This window comes from Eucalyptus grandis, chromosome 7 (genome assembly GCF_016545825.1).
Source record: "Eucalyptus grandis isolate ANBG69807.140 chromosome 7, ASM1654582v1, whole genome shotgun sequence".
NCBI lineage: Eukaryota > Viridiplantae > Streptophyta > Magnoliopsida > Myrtales > Myrtaceae > Eucalyptus > Eucalyptus grandis.
The window spans coordinates 43,244,734-43,262,776 of NC_052618.1; the positions used below are offsets into that span (position 1 = coordinate 43,244,734).

Genomic DNA, 18,043 nt, shown 5'->3' on the forward strand with positions numbered 1-18,043 from the left:
TACTTGCACATATATCCTAACAATTTCTTCCTCACATGTGAGCTTAGTACTAAAATTGTTCCCCTTAATTCAAGTAACAATCTCTTTCTCACATGAGCTCAGTGTTAGGGTTGTCCCCTTAATTCAAGTATTCTTCTGCATCAACTTATCTTAAGTTGAATCCCTATGGCCAGCGTTGCTACACACACAACATCTACTTGCCTAAAAACCACAATCATCGGCTCTAATATCATTTGTTGGTATGCATAGTAAAAGTATGATACCTTTGCATGGGAGATCGCTAAGAGAGAGCCCATATTCGAGCCTCTTAATATATTTAGTTGGATCCATACTCACTCGAAAGAATAAGTTATGAGTCGATTTAGAGATATTAAGTACTCTACATCATATCGTTTTCCATTGTGAGATTTCTCTAATACACCTCATTCATATGTGCATTCTAACATCAAGAGGAAGACAAAGAAAGAATTTTTGCAAACTTTAACCTCTTTCATTCAACCACAAAAAAAAAAAAAAAAACACACACATTAACGTCTTCCACTTCTTTTATATCATTGTTTGGTCGTTGCTTGCCATATAGAGATGGACGATCACTACAAGAACGTTGTTAGGAAGTTTTATGAATATGTCCTCTTATTACAATTCCATCCCATATTTAATTTGTATGTCGTGGTCAATATCATTCTTAATTTGTATCTCATTGCCGATATCAATTGACCAAATGCATAGGTATTGCCAAGTGTGATCCATTCATTGAGAGGACTAGACTAAGTTTACGATCATCCGATCTTCGGTGACCCTATTTTTGATGATGATGTCCTTGCCCCCAAAAAAACCCCACACAAGCTAGGCCATTGCTAGCAAAAATAGTCTTTTTGAACTCACTTGGATCCATGTACTTTTGTTATGTTTGGTCGTTTAGATTTCTAATTAAGATAGGACTAAATAGGATATGATATGAAATCCTGAATTTTTATATCAAAGGTGAATCTCAATATTAAAGTTAAATATATTCACATTATATATCAACGGCATATCATTGTAAATGCACCTAAAAGTTTATAAACGGAGATGGTGAAAAATTTTCTCGACACTATTCCCAATTTATTTCTATTTTCTTTTTATTTTATTTTCCTCATTTTTTAAATTATTTTCTTTATTACTTATTTTCCCCTTCCATCATTCTTTAATAAAATTTTATTAAATAGTAAACTATACTAATATACCAACAATACAAAAATATCTAAAATTTGTAATTAATATAAATATATAATTTATAGATTGAATGTATATTATAAGATAGAATTTAAGTTGAATACATAAATAAAATAAGATTAAATTTTAAAAAATTATTTTTTATTTTTTATTTCTTAAATTAGAATTCAAATATTATTTATATTAAAATTTAACTTTAATTTTGTTAATTTAATAAGTTTGTTATTCAAGAAAATAACTTTCCTTTTATAGATATTAGAAATCCTATCCACTTTTATCTTATTTCTTCCATAGGATAATTTTATTCAGTTTATATCTTTTTATATCCAACTTTATCCTATCCTAAGCAAGCACCAAATTTAAGATAGGATAATTCATATCCTATTTCAAATTTTATCTTGATTGCCAAACAGAGTTTTTGAGTTATCATTGTGACTAGTTTTTGTAATTTAGCGATTATGCACTTGCTTTCATAATTTTGCCATTGCACCGATCGGGCGTTCGTAGTCACAAATTAGGAAGTGCTCGCTCTTAAAATTTGAAGCGTCATTCGGATTTTTAACCATTTGAGATAATGACCACATTCCATGCAAATGCTAAAGCCTTACGAGAATACATTAGCTATGATAAATTCTTGAAACTGCACTTTCATGGATGATGAATTGTATAAATATTCACATAATATCCTGCAGGTACAAATTAATAAGGGGGCGATGCTTAGCTTCTTGAAACCAGAAAGCCTATAAAACTATGTCAAAAGAATGGATGACATAGTTAGAAACCTAATTCTCGAAAAACCCAGAGAGAGAGAGAGAGAGAGAGAGAGAGAGAGAGAGACCATCAAGGCCGTCGTCTTCATGAAGAAGCTCACTTTCAACGTAGCAACCGACATCCTCTTTGACACCAAGAATGAGTTCACCAAGGAGAGACTGACGATTTAAGTCTTGCCTTCAAGGCCATCTGGTCTCTCCCATTGAATTTCCCGGGCAGCGTCTTTTCGAAGGGGCTTCAAGTCAGGTCGAGGATCGTGGACTGCATTTTGCCAATTTTGAGGAACGGGAAGGAGGAGATTTCGGCAGGAACGTTAGATGCTAAGAACGACGTGATAAGCTGCTTGCTAGCATTGAGGGATGAGAATGAAGAACCAATCGATGAAGAGACGATTGTGGACAATCTTATCGTGTTGGCGATAGCGAGTCACGATACTCCGGCAATCCTTTTGAGCCTGATGATATGGAAGTTAGCAAGAGATTCTGAGGTCTATAAGAAGCAATTGAAATATATCCCCCCTGTCCGATAATAGTTTAGATAGGTTTATCATTACTTATGTTATTATCAAATCACACTAAATTTCTCGTGCTCATTAAAGTGTATCGTCAATCTAAAAACTTGAACCAAACAATTAATTGAAGGGTTTGCGACAAATTTGAATGGATGCTCAGATACTATGTTAAATTTCAGATCCGATATTTATATTAACGGTTCACTGGTGATCGGTTTTGATGTAATCCTCGTTTTTATACAGAGCTTGAGGAAATATTGAAGGGAAGAGAGAAAGGAGGAGGACTTAGCTGGGGCGACATACAAAAGACGAGATACACAGAGAGTTGCTCGATAGTTGATGAGGCTCATCCCTCCAGTGTTTGGTAACTTTAGAAAAGCACCCAAAGACATTAGCTTCGGTGGCTACGAAATTCCCAAAGGCTGGCAAGCAACATTTCTCTGGTTGATTACGGGAAAAAAATAAAAAGAAAAGCAAAATTACCTTTGTATATACTGAATTAATGTGAAAAGAAATATGTACATGATTTTCAATACGGTTAATACCACAAAATCTCAAACTATATCCACCATAACACAAATGTCCCAAAATTTTCTTGGAGTCACTAAAAATCATAAACTTGCCCATTGTGACACAAATGCCCCCAAACTTTTTCCTATGTCATAAAAAAACTCAAAACTAATACCAGAGTGAAAAGATATACATGAGATAAAATTGAAATAGAGGGTATATATAAGTTTAGGCTTTTTCAGGACACATAAATAGTTTGGGTATTTGTGTCATAGTAGGCAAGTTTAAATTTTTTTGCGACACAAAAAATGGGGATATTTGTATCATAATGGGTATAGCTTGAGATCTTTTATGGTATTTGCCCTTTTTCAATAGTTGTCAAATCTTTTTAATCACTCATTTGTGATGTCAAATGATCTGAATTTGCAAAGGTGTCCATCCCTTGCAAATGAAAAATGTACTCATAAAAATGTTATCGAGAATTAGGTATTATGGGTCGCGTGCGGAACGCACATGAACACTAACATATTTGAGAGACCGAACGGGTTTGAATTGTCTAGCTTCGAGAGCACATTGAGGCCGATCCCGCCCTTCACCTATGTCCCCTGCAGGGGCAGACTCCAGACGTGTATCGGGAACGAGTTTGCGAGAGTGGAGACACTCACGGTGGTGCACAACTTGGTGATAGGGTACGAGTGGTCGCAATTGGAGCCGGAGGAGGTCATAATTCGCCATATCATGCCTTATCCCTCCATGGACCTGCCGATCAAGATCAGGCCCAGAAAGAGCTCCTAAGTGAAGTGTTGTTAAGCATAAAAATGCACGTAGATTTAATCTACCAAGTATCAACCAAAACTAAAAAAATAAAAATCTACCAAGTCTCTGTTAGGCGAAAGCACTACCTTGTATATAAGACATATTATAACTATATATTTTTGATGTGGAACTAAATTAATAGTTTAAATGGATGAGACACCAAATAAATATATCGAAGAGGTAGAGGATCTCATTCCATTTTGGGGTAATTTAACATAATTAAATTACCCTCCTTCAATACTAAGTTGAATCAGTCCCAATCGCATCACAGGATTTGGACCCTCAAGCTATGTCTCTCTCTGATTTAAGTTTCGCCACCTTCTTTTTAGCTTCAATTATCTTGCTGATCATTTTCTCAAAGGACCCAGAAGACAAAAGGCTTCCAAAAGGGTCTCTTGGATGATCGGAGAAACCCTCAGTTTTATATAAGCTCAAAGGACGGAGCACGGCGCAAAATGGGTGGAGGAGAGGATTTCCAAGCACGGTTCTGTATTCAGGGCCTCTTTAATGGGTTCGCCAACGATATTGATCATCAGCCAAGCTGGCAACAAGTTTATACTCGCTATGGATAATGAGGTCCTCGTGTCTAAACAACCCCTCAAAATCCAAAATATCGGCAGCGACAACAATCTTTTGAACCCACTAGATCTAGGTAATTATCAGAGAAAATTGTTCATAAAGTCTTAAACCTGTTGACCCTTTGTTAATCCGGTTATAAATCTTTTAATTTGTACAATTGAGTCCTAAGTCTTTTCGCATTTTGCCAATTGAGTCAATCCGGTCTATATTAACTGAAAATCGCTAATGTGGACGTCGATAGTGTCACATAGGACAACAAACACCATCGACCCTCACCAGGCTTGGAAGGAAAAAATAAATATAGAAAGAAAATTATAAATAAATAAATAAATAATAAAAAGTCAAACAAAATTATTTCATAAATTTTCTACGTCAACGCCGGCCGTGTTACGTAGGATGATTGGCATCCGCGTCAATAAATTTTGGCTAAAATTGACCGGATTGACTCAATTTATAAAACATAAAAAGTTTATGACTTAATTGGCAAAATTCTGAAAGAATACCCAAGTATTTTCTCGTTTTGTTAATATGAAGTTTGAAGGATGGAAGGAAAAAATTATGTCAAAAGGCAGGGAAGGAAATACTTTTGAAAATGGTCATCTAGGCTCTCCTGCAATATGCCATGTCAATTTTCAAGGTCCCACTTGTAGTTTGTAGAGCTATTGAACATAAGATCCCTTCATTCCGATGGAAAAACAATGACCCGAAGGCTAATGTACACTGGAAATATTGGATGTAATGAAGAAAAGGAAGGATAGCAAGGGTATGGATTTAAAGACGTCATCACTTTTAATAGGGTTATGCTGGGCAAATAGGCTTAAAGGTTGACGCAATCACCTTTGATGCTTTGGTGTCAAATTATGATGGTCTCTATTACCCCAACATTGGCTTTAGGTATGCAAAGAAAGGACAAAGATCATACTAAGGTTGGCATAGTCTACTAGTTGGAAGAGTTGTAATAGTTGGCTGGGTTCAATGGTTAGTTGGGAATGAAAAATTGATTAAAATTCGAGAAGGCAAGCGGATAAGAGTGGGCACAATTGCAAGACCAACAAACCTAGATGAACCTAAACTAGTGGCTGAACTAATAGATAGCAATCAAGCCAAATGGAAAGAACAAAGCCTTCGCAACTTGTTTGATGAGAGAATAGTGGAGAAATCTTGGCTATTGTCATTTCAACAATGGAAGAAAATGAGAAGGTAATATGGACAGTAGCCACATCAGGTTTCTACTTTGTTAAAAGCGTGTACAACCATCTCAGAAAAAAAAAATGCAGACAACCCAGCCAACCATCAAGCTTCATCCTCATGCCAAGTTCCATGAACCCTATGGTCTATAGTATGGAACTAAACACCCTGCCCAGAATCAAACTACTCCTATGGAAAATATGTCAAAATGCCATGCCCTCAAAGGAAAACTTATTCAAGTGGAGAATTTAACCTAATCCGTGGTGCCTATTGTGTAAGAAAAAGCTGGAAACTCCTGAGCATCTCTTTCTCCTACGTCCCTAGACAACTAAAATCTAGTCCGATCATAACTTACAAGTTCAAATCCAAATAAGAGGACTTACAAGTATAGATCAATGGATTTTAAGCTACAAGAGTGATGCACTAGACCCACCACCTCTTGAACTCATAGCTAAAGTGCTCCAGTACTTATGGAAAGCACAAAACAAGGCAATCTTTAAAGCTAGAACACCAGATCCATTGTTGACAGTAGATGAAGCACCCAACTTGCATAAAAATTTCAAAGATTGGAGTGCAAAACAAGGAAAAATCATATTTGAAGCGGACTTCACCTACAAGCTGGAAAGCGCCAAGAAGGGAGGCTTTAAGCTCAATGTGGACGTCACCTTAGTCATTGGTTCTATGGTAGGTGTGATGGCCAGCATGTGGCATGATGCTTATGCTTTTCTCTCAATGTCTCTATCTCTTTCACATAATGAGAATGATGTGGAAATCCCTAATGATGTTTTGAAAACGACAAAATAAATCAAATGCTATTATTGTGTATAATGATTGAATAACAGACTATGCAGATGATAGAATGTGTGAAGGATATTATCAAGTATTATACTTGGAAGATCCAAAAGATATACTTTTTGCTGAAGTTGAACTTATTCAAATTGTGTCCAGACCTTAAGGCTAAATATGTTCAGAACTAGACTAAGGATGAATATGTTCATACTTAAGTCCATATTGTGAAGTCTACTTCAAGCTGAACACACTCGACTTTACATACAAATTGAACGGGTCCGAATGTGATATGTTCGAATGACACAAGTGTAGAACATGATACATAACGTGACAAGTTCGAATGAAACAGATTTTGAACAAAGCAAGTTTAGAATGAAATCACTTGACAGAATATGACACAAGCCCAAAATATATAACGGCTAGTGATCTAGTTTGGATTCTACATCAAGATAAATTTGATTGACTCAATCTATTTAATTGACAATTGAATTTTTTGAAGATAAGAACTTTCTAAATAAAAAGCTCTACTTATGAAAACAAAGATTTTGTTTGTATAGGTGATCGAATCAATTGGTTAATTTGGTGAGATAGGTTTTACAAATATTTCCTATTTGAACACGGGTTTTAATTAGGTTCCATTTTTAGTTTGACTGAATAGATTTTCAAAACAAAACCATTGTAGGTTATAAAAAATTATTTCAAACCAATAACTAGAGAAGGATTTTCAACTCGTCAACCTTCATCTTCATATAAAATATATATATGCCAATCGCAGGAGGTTGATGAAATCACCTAAAGGGTTTTTCTCTCTCGCGCTCCCAAATGGCGAGTACATCCCTACCGAATGGGTAGTCTCAATCTTCATCTCCTTTCAAGTTTTGAACCTTCCTTCTCTGCTGTAATGGAAACCCACAAACCATCATCCACAACCACACACTCGGTGTTTTCCCGATTCAAAACACTACACCCCATCTTAAAACCCTAAAACCCATTTCTTACTATTTTGCCGGTAAAATCCTCACGGCGAGGAATCATATAGTTGCCGAAATTCCAGAGTAACCCTAAATCAATCCTAGACCAAAACCCATTCGGATCCTCTTTTAGATATGCCCTGGTCAGGCTCCCTTCAATCAAGGGCGGTAACAATCCCTCGCTGGTTCCAAATAGTCAAGCCCATTGTGCTATTTGCGGACGGAAAATGGCGGGTCAAAACTTGATGAAGAGAGGTGGGTTGCGGCTCTTTGCAAAAGCCTTGGAAATCTATTCGGAAGAAGATGTTGTTGAGATAAAAGTGTATTCCTGAAGAAAAACTATCTGAATGCCACAAAACTTTGTTTGGGAAATTTTTATACTAATCCGAATGCGAACTTTCTTGCTTTCTCGATACAATGAAAAGGGTGTGGAGAGTTGATAATGTTACACACTTGCTTTGTACATGAACCGGGTTACTACTCCTTCTCCTTCCAATCTGGAAGGTTTGAGAAACAAAAAGAGTATTCAACATGAGGCCATGGTCTTTCTCTAGTCATTTACTAGTATTACAGCAATGTGATCCCGATACTCACGAGTTATGATATGATTTCTGTTGTGATTAGAACGGAGTTCTAATAGTCAATTTGGAGAAAAAGAGACTGTGGGTAGAATTCAAATACGAACGACTCCCCCTCTCTTTTGTTCTTGTGGAAAGATTGGGCATTATGCCACCTTTTGCAAAGAAATGCCCTATGAAATCAAGGTTGCAGATAACTTACCGGGAAGGTTTAGCCAATGGCTAAAGCGGAAGTTTGTCCACTCGGCCCGTATGGGAAGATATTTTATGGTAAACAAGAGATAATACCGGAGGAAGTAGAGAGTGTGCCGAGACTCCCATCTATGTAGATCTGAAACATATAAGAACCAACAAGAACAAAATTCAGAACAAGTTTTACCCATATGTGGACATGAAAATGCAAAACAGCACGTCAATTAGGAGAACATGCACTCATATCAACCTATAGAAATGTTATTAATGGAGGAGAGAGGGCCACTAAAAGAGAGGAAGTAGCTATATTGATGCAGAGTCAACAATGATTCTATATGAGGAACAACTTAAGGAGGTGGCGATGGCTGTAGAAGAGATACTATCGGAAGGAAGAGGGGTTGGTGAAATCAAAAACTCAATTTCAAAGGTAGCAAATGCGAAAAAAAAAAAAAAAAAGGCAAGCGCTTCTGTATGGCCTCAATCTTTAAAAACTCAAGTTTTGGACACCACACAGTTGGTGAAACCCCTATCCACGTGATGGAGAAGTCTAACCGGTGGGCTTTGGTAGCTAGCCTAATAAGCCACAGGATCATTCATGAAGCTATTAAGCTGGAATTGTCGGGGTTTGGCACACCCTTGACAATTCAAGCCCCGAGGTCCTAGCAGCCCAGGAAGGCTTAGTGTTATTTTTTAATGAGACAAAAAAATCAAGAACAAAAGGTGCAACGTATACAAAGAAGGCGAGAATGCCGAAACATTTTCATGGTGAATCCAAAGGAATTGCAGGGGATTAGCACTTTTACGAGATGATCAAGTAGAGTTATTTATGGACTATTGGTCTAATAGCCATATTAATGCCCAATGTTTTAGAAACCCAACATCGAATGCATATTACCTTTGTACATGCCCCTAATGAGTTTCAAGAAAGAGTGGTGTTATGGGAGGATCTATACAAAACTAGCATTAGACACCATTTACCATGACTTTGCTTGAGGGATTTCATGAAATACTCATTGGGAAAAGTGGGCAAGAGAGGGCGAAACTTACGAGACTTGTTTTTTGCATTTAGGGACTTCCTTCTCCAATGCTCTTTAATGGATTTGGAGAGCAAGGGCTGTGCTTTCACCTGGAAAAATAACATAACATGGGAGCATTTAGTCAGAAACGGCTTGATAGAGCATTTATGCTTGATATTGAATGGAGGATAGCACACCCCAATGCTGAATGTACAACACTACCGGCTATTGGGTCGGATCAAACCCGCTCCTATTATCTTTGAACGTGCGAAGGAAGAGGAAAAGAGAGTTTTCAGATATGAGGCATTCTGATCTGAAAATGAGGAGTGTAGGCAACTCGTTAGGACTAATTGGGCTGAATTGGGACCTCAAAATTTGAGTATGGTGGAAAAATTGCAGACAGTGGCACAAAAACTAGAAATTTGGAGTAAACAGAGGCTGTATAATGCAAAAACCAGAATTAATGAGCTGAGGTATGATTTACAAAGGTTAACAAACGCTCTGAATACGGAACAAGAAAGTGAGACAGCAAAGCGATAACTCAGAAATTGAACAGCTATGGCAACAAGAGGAGATGTACCGGGGTATGCGCTCGAGGATTTCATGGCTTAAATGGGGAGATAGAAACACAAAATTTTTTATGCAACCATGATCCAGGAGATCTAGAAACAGAATTGCCTTGCTAAAAAATGCCGAAGATGAATGGGTGAAAGATAAAGAGCCCTTAAAGGAGATAACAACAGCTTTCTTTAAAAACTTGTATACTTCAGTAGGGCCGCGTAACTTACAACCTGTCATACAACAAATTCCAGCTTTAGTTGATGAAAATATGAATCAAAGGCTTGTTGAACCAATCACAATGGAGGAAATCACAGCTACAATGCAACAACTAGGGCCACTAAGGCTCTGACCAGATGGGCTGAATGGATTATTCTATTGGAGTCATTGGACATCTATTAGCCAGGATATATTCAAAGAAGTGCATAATTTTTTTGAGACAGGTTACCTAAACCCTGATCTAAATAGAACCTTAATATCTCTTATCCCCAAAATTCCCAATCCTGAAAAGATCGAACAATTTCGCCAATTAGCCTATGCAATTTTGTTTATAAAATAATATCCAAAGTGATGACAAATAGACTCAAACCTATGCTACCAAGCATTATTGCAGAGGAACATAGTGTTTTTGTGGGGGAAGATAGATTCAAGACAACATTCTAATGGTGCAAGAAGTGCTCCATAAGCTGCGTTCGAGAGAGGAAACGTAAATTCCAAGCGGTGTTAAAGCTGGACATGCAAAAGGCCTATGACCGCATTGAATGGGATTTCTTTGAGAATGCTTGCTAAAACGGGTTTCGTGAGAAGTGGGTGCAATGGGTCTTGCAGCGTGTCAACGGTCTCCTTTAGCATTAATTTCAATGGCAAACCTCAGCATTTCTTCAAGCCTACACGAGGAATACGACAAGGTGATCCCCATCCTCGTATCTCTTTATTCTAGTGATCAATGTCCTCTCACAATTGATGAAAAAGCTATTGAAAGTGGTACAATTCGGGGATTAAGCTCAACGGTGGTTGTCCTACTCTATCCCACTTGCTATTTGCGGATGACTCCATTTTCTTCCTCAATGGAACTATTTTAGAATGTCAAAATTTAGCGAAAATACTACATCGATATTGTTTTGCATCAGACAAGCCATAAATCTAAATAAATCGGTATCTTCTTTAGCAAGAGCCGCCCGAGGAGGCTAAGAATTAATATGGCAGCAGAGTTGAGGGTCCCAAAATAGACAAAACAGGAAGTACCTAGGTATTCCCTCGGATTAGGGAGGCTCTAAAAAAGATGTTTTTGCTTGGATTTTGGCTCGAGTGAATAAGAAATTAGAAAGCTGGAAGAAAAATTTGCTAACTAAAGCAAGAAATGAGATATTAATTATATCGGTGGTGTAGGCTATTCCACAATACGCTATATTTATCTTCAAGATCCCAGTGTCCATATGTAAAGCAATAGAGTGGAAGATTGCTAACTTTTGGTGGAAAATGGGAAAAAACTTTGCTGGGATTCATTGGAAGAAATGGGAGACTCGAAGCTTAGGAATGATGAAGGAGGTCTTGGCTTTAAAGATTTGCAAGGTTTTAATGTGGCAATGCTAGGAAAGCAAGCATGGAGGGTTTCACAGCAACCTAACTCTCGTTGAGTAGACTAATGAAGGGTTTATATTACCTAAAGTGCGATTTCGAAAGGCTGGAATTGGCTCAAGACCCTCGTGGGAATGGCGAAGCATTATTGTGGGAAGGGATTCTATATCTCCAAATGTTATGTGGTTTGTAGGTAATGGTCAGAAAATTTTGGTGAGGGAAGATAAATGGCTGAGAAGTGGAATTATTGGAGGCCCGGCGGTGAGAGATGAGCCGAGAAGGTGGGTGAACTAATAGAACAGAGGAGTGGCACATGAAATGAACCAATGATCCGAATGATGTTTGATGAACAAAGGGTGACAGAGATCCTTGCTACACCTATTGGTCTACCCACAACAGCAGATAAATTAGTATGGATGCAAACTAACTGGATCATATACTTTGTAAGTGGCTACTTCACTACAAGAGATAACGCGGCAACCCCATACCACAACAAAGCCTCATCCTCTCACCAAACACAAACACCTTTGGAAACATATTTGTTGTTCAGAATTCTACCTAAAGTAAAGCTATTCCTCCTGGAATGCATGCCAAAACGCATTACCTACGTGGAAAATTTATACCGGGAAGAATATTACTCGACCCACTTTGCCCCATATGCCAAAAAGAAGCCGAGACCATTGAACATGCACTGCTGTTATGCCCATGGACAGCTCAAATCTGGCAAGCCAACTCGCTGCAAATAAAGATTAGCAGGTTAGGTTTAACAAGGTTGGATGAATGGTTGCATACACAGAAAGAGAACTCTCAAAGCGCAACAAAGTTCAACCAAATCACAACAACCTTGTGGTGTATATGGCAAGACCGAAATCAATACATCTTCGAGGAGAAAGCGCCGCAGAAACAGACCCTGCATAGATCAGCTGCTTTACAAGCAAACTTTGAAACCTGGAACAAGAGGCCAGTCAAGGAGAAACAGAGCGAGAATCACACGTACCGGTGGCAACCCCCACCCCCCGGCTCACTCCGAGCAAATATAGATGCCTCCTCCGTCCAGCAAGCCGAATCAGCTAACCTTGCCGAGAACGAGGAGAGTCGGAACACATAGCCATCGACGCATCTGCAGGGACTCACGGGATGCCTAATCGATGGATTCTCCAAGACGGTGGAGGCGACCTCAGCGGAACAAGTAGAAGCAATCTCCCTCTTGGAAACCCTAGCCTTTCTCTCCAACCGCACGAACAGAAGATGGGAAGTACATTCAAATTGTCTAACGCTCGTGTGGGGAGTTCGGATGAAGAAGAAGTGAACTGGAAGCTGTTGCCAACTGTGGACCGGATCATAGGAAAATTAAAAGAGTTTCAGACCTTTCCTTGGCCCATTGCAAGAGAGGCCAACAGCCGCAGACTGGATTCAAAGCCCGCGAGAACTCCCTCCCTAGTAATTGGGTAATTAGTCCCCTACTGACCTTATTTAATTTAATATGCGCTGATGTTCTTGATGTAAATACTCCGAACTTTCCGAGTTAAATGAAGAATCATCATATTTTCATCCCAAAAAAAAAAAAAAACCTTCATCTTCATATGACATCGGGCATTCTGTTTTGATTTGATTTGATTTTGGATTGGATAATTCAGATATATTCAAATGCGAATATCATGTAATCATATGTAACATTCAATAAAGTAATTAAGTATTATGCTAGCTGTCACATTAAAAAATAACCATTAATTTAATATGTAATTGTAAGTTATAAAGATATTGTTGCTTGTTGTATCAATTATTAACATACTTATGGATATGATTATCCACGTGTGATAATTTTTCAGTCTTAAAGTAAATTTAAAACTAAATCAACAGTTTGTGACTTTTATACATGATCTGCAACTTTCCACATAGAAAAGCAATTCGAAAATATTTATTAATTTCACAGAATAAATTTTTCAGTTTGGTTAATAACTTTTCAGGATTAACCCGTAGAGCTTTCAAGTGCTTTAGGAACTTTTATTGAGAGTAATTACTGTTCAAGATGAAAAGTAAATTTAAAACTATCAAAAATGAAGAATGATGTATGGCGTAGACCATGATGTTTGTAGGGTTATTTTAGAATTGAGGAGGAGGGAGCGCCTTCGTTTGGTAAGCGGCGATTACTTTAGTGGAAATATAATAAAATCCCATTAATACATAGAAACGATGCAAAAGAAAGTCAATCGGACTCTCTCCGATTTCTCAATAATCTACGAATTTAGTAATTGAAAATTGACCAGTTAATCTTTGGGGCAAACTTGCGAACTACTTGGCCAATTTTATGACAAAAAGGTTGTCGTTTTTTATGTTAGTGTAAGTGTATATATGGTCAATCATTCAGATATGTATGGACGATATAAGTGCCTTTGCACAGTGTTTTATACATGTGCTCGGCCATCCTGAGAAACTAAGCAGTGAAAACTCAGTGAAAATTGGAGAACAGAAATAAGAAAAATCAGGACACTGTAGCTCATATAAATATTTAACAAGCGGAAGTAAATGATAGCAAAAGTATTCTGATTACTAGGACAAGCATCAAAAGCCCTCTTCTCAAATCCAAACTCGATCGTAAGCACAGCTAGACAAATCATTCTCACAAATCGATTTCGAGCAACACGATCCGTCAAACTTCTGCCCATGAATGGCGACAATCAGTTTCTTACCCTCTTTTTATTTTGTTTCGGCATTGCTATCGAGTCATAAGCATCCAACTAGTAAGTAATGCCGCTTGTCGACATCCTCGTCGTAGTTTGTTTCTGAAACAAAATAAGATGTATCTTGTCTCACATCAAAAAGATGTGAGTGCGCACGTAGACGAAATTTAACACTAACCGATTATCATTATTTTTATTTATTGAAAAATTTTGATTTTTTTATAAAAAATTAACTATAGTGTCCTGTTTGAAACAATTTATTTTTTAATTCTGGATTTTATTATTTCTTCCAATGGTTATTTTAGAGTTCGTACAGGTTCGGACATAACTTCTTAATCCTTGGAAAGTTGTATCTATTCGGATATAACTTCTTGTTTTTACCATAAATTATTGAACGTGTCTATTCAATCGCAATCTTCTTCTTCCATTTTTCATTTTCTTCTGAACAAATAAATAGCCATTATTTCCCGTTATTTCCTAGAAAGGCCCTAGAAAAATACTAAAATTACTATTTAGTATTCTCATTTTAAGACTTTATTGTATTTTAGAGGAAATTTGCCGGTGACCTGAGGCAAATAAATCTTTTAAAAAGTAATATCAGCCCTCAAAATCCAACTTGATTGCTCTAAAGATTTGACTCCATTGTTCTACCTAATCGGAACAGTATATTTTCCAACAATCCTCTTTCTCCCACTCCAACAAATCGTCTCTAATCTTTAACTTGAAGAATTATTGTACCATCCTTTGGCATCCTCTCTTGACTGCAAAAATCTCTCCCTTGATTTCCAATAAATGGAGTTTCCATACCTTAATGGATTTATCCTTGCAAGGGATGACATTCCATGTGCCGTCTTTTTAACATTGAATATACTTACTCTTCCCTTCAAGTCCACACAATACAAGATGCCTTCGGCATAGGCTACTTGCTAGCTTGAGTCGAAATTTGGATTTACATGGTGAAAACCATGCTGCATCCAATTTTTGTTCGACTCGATAGTGAATGTGTCTATTACAATTCGATTGTTGAGAGGGTGTATAGGTTTACTAATGATGAAAACGGTGCAATTTGAGGATGTGGGAGCCGTAGTGAATGTCCCAACACATATAAGCCGGTTGTGCTAAGGGAGGTCGATTCAATCTCGAGTTATTGGGTTGAAGAGAAAGATGTGCAAGATCTCTCGACGAAAGGAGGAGCCATCTGTGCTTGGAGGCGAGACAGTCGACTTGACACTGGAGCTCGGGGATTTGCACCATGTCGAGGTGTTTAGTGATGGGGTTGAGGAATCATGCGTTGTTTCGCTGGAGAATGTTCCTAAATAGAACAAGACGAGAGCTTGTTTGAGCTGAGTTCATGGAGCGAAATTTTAGAATATGTGATCTTGAAGGGAATTAGATACAAATATATAGATTTGGATAGTTTTAAAACATGTGATTTGATATTGATAATTATCACCCAAATCACATATTACGTTATGCAAATATCTCCTAATTCAACATGGAATTGGATAGTTTTAAAAGATGTCATTTGATATTGACAATTATCACCCAAATCACATATTACGTTCTGCGAATATCTCCTAATTCAACAAGGGTTTCGATAGGTTTAGGATACATGATTTGAGTGAGAATTAGATAAATAGATATAGGTTAGTTTGGCATTCTAAGTTTTGTAAAAATTTATATATACATCTAAGTTCTCATCCAAATCAAATATGATAGTGTTACGCAATGAAGAAGTTTTTATTAAGACAAGTAATCCCAAAAAAAAATTTAATTCACAGAAAATAACTTTCCACTTCGGCTAATAACTTTTCAATTTCGAAAAGTACATGCATATCTGCTTAGGAACTTTTGCCGAGTGTTCAATAACTTTCAGGGTGAAAAGTAAATTTAAATATCTGTCGAAAATTAGTAAGGTTTATTTATACGTAATTAGCAACTACTCGTACATAAAATTAAGTCCGGACCCTTACCCAAAAAAAAAATTAATAATAATTAAGTCCGGACTCATCCGGGCTTGGGCCGGTCCAAACCAAACCCAACAGACTAGGGTTCCGCCTCTGACCCCGCTGACAATATTAAAATCCGTGGAGAGAAAAAAAAATAACGAAATAATTTAACTCGAATTAAAATAATAAAAAACGAAACCTCTTCTTCATTCCTCTTGCCTCTTCTTCCACTGTTTGCCCTCTCTCTCTCCTCTGGACTTCACGGCGACCAGCCATCATCGACTGAAGCAGGTAAATGATGGAATTTTCATTAGCGTTTCGAATGAAAAGTGTCGCCTGATCTTTTTCCTTTAGTGGGTTCCGATGTTTCTCTTCTCGCAAGTTTTGTATCGTTTTGCATCGTTATCTTGGCCTTTCTGGGGATGCAAGGCGACCTTGGGATTGATTTTGATGACTGTTTTGCTGGTGAAACTGGAACGCTTGCTTCTTCTTTTCCGGTTGTGATATGGCTTGATATTGCCGCGTCGAGCTTGGGGCAATTTGTACTCGTAAATCGGGTTACTTTCGAGCTTTGTATGTTGGATTATGCGTCCAGAATCAAGAGCTTCTTGAGCAGTATGACACGCCCGTAGTCACACATGTATTACCTATCTTTCTGAAACTTGGGTTGCTCGTGTATTGAGAATTGGCTAGCGAATGTTTTATGAGTAGATTCTTGAATTGGGTATATGGTAAGAGTGCTTTGCGTCGGCTATCTTTTGTCGATATTGGTATGCTGTTTCTAGGAGTGTGAATTTCTGCATTTAATTGGTACATGTCGATCGGATATTGGTTGTGGATTCTCTGAGGTTGGCCACGGAAAGCCCGCCCTCACTGTTTTTGTTTCTGGTACAGGATAAGAGGGTACGCAAATGGATCAGACTGAAGTAGTTGGCGAGAAGCTGCCCGATGGCTTATTGGAGAGTGTACCTGAAAGTAGACCGGAGACTCGAGATGAAATGCTTTCTAGGCACAGGTGTGCGTTCTTTTGGTTTGTCTATTTGGCCTTCTTTTGCTGAATACACGCTTGCATTAGAATTTGGTGTGCTTGAGCTACTGGTTAATCTTCCACTGAGTCGATAGTGCAGTTTAGTTTTTCCATCTTTTATGGAGGAACAGTTGTTTCTTATCCTCCCATTTGCTTCTAAAATATGGCCATCAAATTAGATTAAGATATCTTTGTTTTTCCTGAATCGAACTGCATACGTTCTAATTAGGCAATTGCTGTTGCATTACAAAACGACTGTCATTGGTTTAAAGACGCGGTTTATGACTTTTATACAAAATTCAAGTTATAGGGATAGGATTGTTTGAGCCGTGTTATCTATTGGTGTGGCTAATGATGGTAATGGCTATAACCTCCATGAAAAGTGAAGCATTTTGGTACCTGTCACGAAGAGGATAAGTATCCCTGACATGTATTAATCCATAGAAAGGGGGTGATATTTTCTGTTAATCTCTGTTATGAGAGAGAGAGAGAGAGTAGTTGATACTTTTGTTTGTATATGGGCGTAGGTGTTTGTGTGTTAATGAATGCAAGTTTGGATGAAGCTGCAAATGAGTTTATTTGTATACACTTTGTTTTCAAAGTCAAGTTTCAAACCAAATATGGGATTAGGTGAATGCTTTCGTTCTTATGCAGTTATTGCATGTCTAAGATATGTGACATTTGACTTGATTTTGGAATGTAATTCCTAGATCCTTATCGACACTGATGAAGTGAAAAGGGATATAAGTTCGATGCAAAATTGCCTATTGTAACTATTCGGAAATTATATTGTCAGCCTTATTATGACACTTGTTGCTCTATTATAGCTGTAATGATTCCTTCTTCAAAAATCGGTTATGTTGCAGTATATAGTGCTGATTGATTTGATTCTTCTTGATTGTTCATACCAAATGTATGCGTTCTGGAATTTTGTTGCGATAAAGACTGGGAACAATGTTTCAGGAAAGAGGTGTCACAGCTACAAAACAAGGAAACTGAACTGAAAAAGGGGGCTGCAAAGGGCAGCAAAGCTGAACAAAGCTAAGAAGAAGCAAGTGGAGGAAGAAATCTCTAGGCTTTCCAATAAACTCAAGGAAAGACAGGCTGAAGAACT

General features: G+C 37.6%; 1 long non-coding RNA gene across 1 annotated transcript; it reads left to right on the plus strand.

Moving 5' to 3' along the window:
• Window positions 1–16,107: 16,107 nt before the first annotated feature.
• LOC120295587 lies at window positions 16,108–17,916 on the plus strand. Its single transcript, XR_005552959.1, has 3 exons — window positions 16,108–16,193; window positions 16,797–16,917; window positions 17,893–17,916. It is a non-coding gene; the product is annotated as an uncharacterized LOC120295587 (long non-coding RNA).
• The last annotated feature ends 127 nt before the right edge of the window (window positions 17,917–18,043 follow it).